Source organism: Pygoscelis adeliae, unplaced genomic scaffold, assembly GCF_000699105.1.
Source record: "Pygoscelis adeliae isolate BGI_AS28 unplaced genomic scaffold, ASM69910v1 Scaffold196, whole genome shotgun sequence".
NCBI classification, from domain to species: domain Eukaryota; kingdom Metazoa; phylum Chordata; class Aves; order Sphenisciformes; family Spheniscidae; genus Pygoscelis; species Pygoscelis adeliae.
Window position 1 is genome coordinate 55,623 of NW_008824936.1, and position 5,996 is coordinate 61,618.

Sequence of the window (5,996 nt, forward strand, 5' to 3'; positions counted from 1 at the left end):
GGATTTTCTTGATGAAGATTATCCTTGGAGTATTGATAGCACAGAGGGATTGATCATTCTCAGTATTTCTGGTGACACTTGTAAGAATTTTTTTTTAAACCAAGTCTTAGATGAACCGAATATGTTAAAGGCCAGGATTAAAAAAAATTAATTATTATTTATTCTTCTTTATTTCTCTCTGATTAGCTCCCTAAACAGTATTTGTGTATATATTATCACCGTTAAAAATCTTACGCTTTAAGATATTTTGTCTTAGGGAATGATACAACTAGTATATAATTTTTCTTGTTATAAATCAGAATAATAACGTAATTATTTGAACTAAATAATGTGTAGATATCTTCCAATGTCTTTCCTATGATTTAATTTTTAATTTCTAATATTTTACATGCTTTAAATATTTTTATTATTTATTCATCACTAATGCTTCCCCTCTGACATTTTATGAAGTCAGTGAAGTTCAGTGAGTTTCATAGATGTTGGATTCAGGTCTGAAAACACTATAGGACATACAGGGTTATACCTGGTGAAATCTGAAGTCTAGTTTTAAGTTTGCAGTAAGTTTCAGAAAAAAATAGAGGAAAAGCTTACATTTTATGTAAAATTTATCTTAGCCCTGAAGTGGTGAAACATGTATATTAAAAAGGAATTGTAAGATGATAAATTTGGGTAATGTCTATACTGCCTTTTTTTTTCCTTGAGACTTCCCATGCGTACTTAGCACGCCTTCAAGTATAAGAATGGTTCATCCTAATATTTAGAAAAATACACATATATATATCAGGAGGCTAGCTTGGCTGACCAGGAAGCTCATGACCAAGCTCCAGTACATAAAAGACATATACTGGAGATTCAAATGAGGACAGGCTGCAAAGAGGGAACTTAGAAACATTGCCTGGCCCTGCAGAGATGGTGTCAGAAAAGCCAAAGCTCAGTTAGAATTGAAATGGCAAGGGATGTTGCAGGCAATAAGAAGACCATCTACTGCTACATAAGCAGTAAAAGAATAAAAGAAAATGTGGGTCCATGATGAAATGGGCCAGTCATTTAGTGATGTAGAGGATGCAGATAAGGTAGAGGCATTTAGTGCCTTCTTTGCCTCTATATTCACTCTAAGATCTCCCAAACTTGTGCCTAGACAGAGTTCAAACAGAGGAACAATCAGCAGTGGAAGTTGATCAAGTCGGAGATCTCTGTACTTTTAAAATGGTGTACAGATTGAGGGAATGCCCAATGACTGCGAAAAGGCAAATGTCGGACTCATTTTTCAAAAAGGAAAATGATGATGGAGGGAACTACAAGCCAGTCAGCTTCACTTTTTGTCCATGAAACGTTCTTAAAAATTACTTAAGGGAAGTTTAAAGTTCTTTGTAAGAAACAGGTATATATATATGTGTATATTTTGTGTTAGTGTAATGTTAGTGCAGTTTCTTTGCGTCTTTAAATAAGTCTTTATGTCTTGTATTTTAACACCCTAGTTTGAAATACTTGAGAATAGTGGATTTCTGATAGAAGTAGCTTTGATAAAACCATTTGCTTTAAAAAGTCTTTTCAACTTGGAGATTTCCACACTTGCCTCATCATAAACTGAATGTCAAGCTATTTGTAGAATATGCCATAAGTTATTTTTTTCTTGAATGTGTGTGAAAAATGTAATATAGAAGAAGAATGTTGGGCAAGAATTACTTTCATTTTTGCCTGTGGGTAGAGAAGATATTTTAATAGAATCTGTGGAACCTGCTAATTTCATCACTTTGGAGCCGCTCAAATTCTTGCGAAATAGGATTAAAGATGGTACTAATTGTGAAATGCAGTGCGTTATATCCATTTAGAGCAACCGATGTGTATTCCACACACAACTGTTGTAACAAACTATTGTTGCGTCTCACCAGGAACTTGGAGATTAGAACAGGGAAGAAATAAAATGTAAAAGTAGATACATTGGCTGCTAACTGTATCTTCAGAAATGTCCTATAATGTTTCTGAACTTGCTTGTGTCAGCATTGTGTTCTATTCAAAAGAAATAATTAACCCAGAAGACATACTTATGAATTGTGAGTCCTTTGGGGAAATAAGTGAGAAAGGGCAGGCTTGTCTCTGAATGTGAGACTTGTGCTTGACTGCTAACACTTCTGTGGTACTGTAAAAACATATCTTGCACTCCTTTAATCTGAGAGACGCCATTGCTTATGATACCAGTTGTTGGATTACATCTAGAATACTGCATCCAGTTCTGGGCCACCCAATACAGGGAAAATATTGATAAACTGAGGAAAGTTCCAGCTAAGTATGAGGTGGGTGGATGTAAATTTTTGAATTCAAAGTTCCCTTAGATAGACTCCTTCTGGAACTGTTCCCCACTTGTATGGTCAGATATACTTTTCTCTCAAACTTATGTACATTAATTTAGCCTGATAGCAGGTTTTACTTGAGCAACATGAGAGATCTGCAATAGGAGTATAAGTTTCTTTGAATAGACCTTAGTTGTCAGGCATTAAAGATTATATTTACAGAGAAGTGATAACCAGTGTTAATAGAAAAAGAGATGTAACAGCTAATACAAAGCTGATAACAATTTACAAGTCTTTAGTAAGTCAAGTCTTTTCAGGTGTGATCTTCCTTCATATCAATCGAATGGTTGGCCGACGTATTTATTATTTTTTTTTATGTATAAATTAATAAATGGGTAGATTTTGAGGCAAGACAAGAAGAATGACTCATACTTTAAGAACAGCAAATGTAACTTGGGTATTGCAGAGGAAACGCCTCAAAGTAACTGTATACGCTGGTGAATAACGTACCTCATAATAGTACTTCATTTTTTTCCCTCTACAAACCTTATTTTACTTTGTTGTTGTTGTTGTTGTTTCCTTCTCTGAGAACTACTATTTTTCACATATCCCAGGTGACCAGTTTTTTTTTTTTCACTCCCCTTTGGTGTTTTTACCTTCAACTTAAATTAGTTGCAATAAATCAAGTAACACAATGTGACTACTAATGTTGGATGAGATGAGCAAGCCTCCATAGGGACTACAAAAAGGTGTTGTGGGGGTGTGCTTTAACAGATATGTTGACAGACTTTTTTTTTTAATATCCATTTAGATAGCTGATAATGTCAAGAAACCTTACCTAGCTGACATCTGCATATATTATAAAATTACTGTTTATTTGTTTCCCCACCATCCATCCATTCAATCAGATGTTTAAACTTTTAATGAGAAAAACAGTCAGGCTGTTTCTGGCATTTCCATGCCATGTATAACAAGAAGCAAAAAGCAAAAGGACAACTGTTATAACAACCTCAAGAAAGAACGCACTTCTGAAATGATCAGATTTCAGAAATTAAATAGGACAGCTAGATATACTTAACAGACTGATACTAGTAATAGAATGTAACATTGCAGTCACATGGAAGTAATTTCCAGAAATGAGAAAAAGAAGTGAGTGGGAACAGGCCAGCATGGATTTACCAAGAATAAATCAAACCTGACCAACCTGATTGCTTTCTGTGAAGAGATGTCTAGGTCTGTGGACCAAGGGTGAGCAGTGAATGCATGATAGCATCAATTATTTCAATGATATGCAAAAATCAGTATTTTATCTGTCTCTATGTGAATTTATAAATCTGTGTTCATCTCTCTCCTCACCTACATCACAGTTACTCGAGATTTCTACTTTTCAAAGCTTTCACAGTACAAAAAAATGTGTGCATTTACACACATGAGTATAAATTCACATGACAGTGAATAATGGGTGATTGTATTTTCTGTGCAGTTTATTGTGCTCTCTGTAATGTCAGTCATTATTCTATTTGACATGGATAGCATTTTCAGATTGATGTGTTTAAAATTAGTGAAGCATTTCTTTTCTCAGTGAAGAAGATAATAAAGAACATTTTTCCCTATGAATTATGTAGATTGATTAATACAAATCAACTTAAATCACAAAACTCCGAAAATTTCTTCTTTCTAGCAATACATCCTAACATTTAGAGGTTGAAAGAGCTGCAGTGACTGGAATACTAAATTTCAATGAAAAAAGTTTTTTAGAAAAGTAAATAAATGGTGTTATTCTTCAAGGAAGAAAAGGGAAGAGCTTAATGCTATGCTATGCATCAGCTTTTCAGTGTAGAAAAACAAGTTCAAAGTTACAGAAACTTTTTTAACAGGGAAGAATTTAGGAGTTCAGTTATCCACACAATTGAATCTGGTTTTGAAAGCTAACCATGTTTGGTGGGGTTTTTTGGTGTTGCTTTTTTTTTTTTGAGAAGATTACTGGTCTAGTGAGAGGTAATGTCAGTAGGTGGAGGACATAATCTTGTATGTCAGAACTGTGGTGCATTGTCCAATTGTATATTTTTTTCTTATCTTCATATGTGTGTGTTGGTTAAAGAGGCATTATGTATGACAGTTGCTGATTGCAGAGAATCACATACAACATGAATAGGACAACCTACAGATTCTGGAATAATGTGAGATGAAACTTGGTATTCACCTTGAACTGTAAATTGTTTCAAGTGGAGCTCTTGCTAAAAGGATCACAAGAGAAGAGGGGAAGAACTGGAGACAGAAAAGCCTTAAATACAAAAGGGTACAGACTATTAGGTATCTTTTTGTTGTTTGCAAATAATTTTACCAACTTGCTGCTCATTAGAGTAATATTTTGAGATAAAAAGGGAAAAAATTCTTCAAATCCTGTCTCTAAATATCAATCTTGGAACTAAAATGCACCCTACTATATCCTAGTGAGGTCTATGTATGTAACAGACACACTAGAATATTGTAACTTCGTAAAGTCTTTACATATAAACAGAATGTTTTAATGCAATGACACTTATCAGTTTTATGCATTTTTTAGAGTTTGTTTTTCCTAACACAATTATACTCTGGACAGATGATAACTGATTTACTCCATTATATTTGCGCTTTGGAAAATCTATTATTTTCCATCTTTTGTTGTTTTCATCTGATGACCCTTTTAATGAAAAATCTGTGTCACTGTTCCAGTTTCTTGATTTCAGTAGAGCATGGCTGTTTACACCAGATTAACCTGTGGGTATTCTTTGGTATTTTGGGGAGATTAAGTTCAATTACATGCCAGTGTGTGGCACTCGTTTTGAGCATAGCATCTTCACTCTTAAAGAGTGCCTACAAAATTATTTCCAGGAAATAAAACAAGTTCAGTCTGACCATGCTGCAAAGTAGCCTGCCCTTAACTGCAAGCACTCAGTGGGCTCATTAGCTTGGATACAGTACTGTGTTAGATACAGCTTGAGGTCTCTGGCTAGGAGCTGGCTTAGGACAATAGTGTGCCTGAGAGGTATGTCTTTATTTAACCACATAAATATCGTTATGCTTAGAGTTTTTACAAAAATAGTTGGTTAAAAATAGTTCCATTCTTGTAAAATATTTCATTCACTATACACATGTGTATGTGTATCTATATATACTTGCAAGCATTTATTTGACTGTTCTGATCTGGATGATAAGGTTTTGTTTTTAATGATTTATGCAATAATGTCACTGATCTGAAGTGAAAAGGTGAACTGTTTAGCCAATACTATATTTGCATATTAAATTATTTGCACATGTAGTGCCACAGTATAGACTGGAACGCATACTAGTCTTATGAAAGGGCAAGTAAATAATGTGTTTTTTAACACAAAGAAATTCCAGCAGAGATGTGTAGCATGACGCATCATAACATCATCACACTGGGAGACAGTCCTGAAGGGCAAAGGGGTCCAGGAAGGCTGGACATTCTTCAAGAAGGAAGTCTTAAAGGTGCAGGAGCAGGCTGTCCCCGTATGCCGTAAGGAGAACGGGCAAGGAAGACGACCGGCCTGGCTGAATGGGGAGCTTTTGCTGGCACTCAGGAAAAAAAAGGAGAGTTTACCAGTTGTGGAAGAAGGGGCAGGCGACTCAAGAAGAGTACAGGGATCTCGTTAGGTCGTGCAGAGAGGAAATGAGAAAGGCAAAAGCCCAGCTAGAATGCAA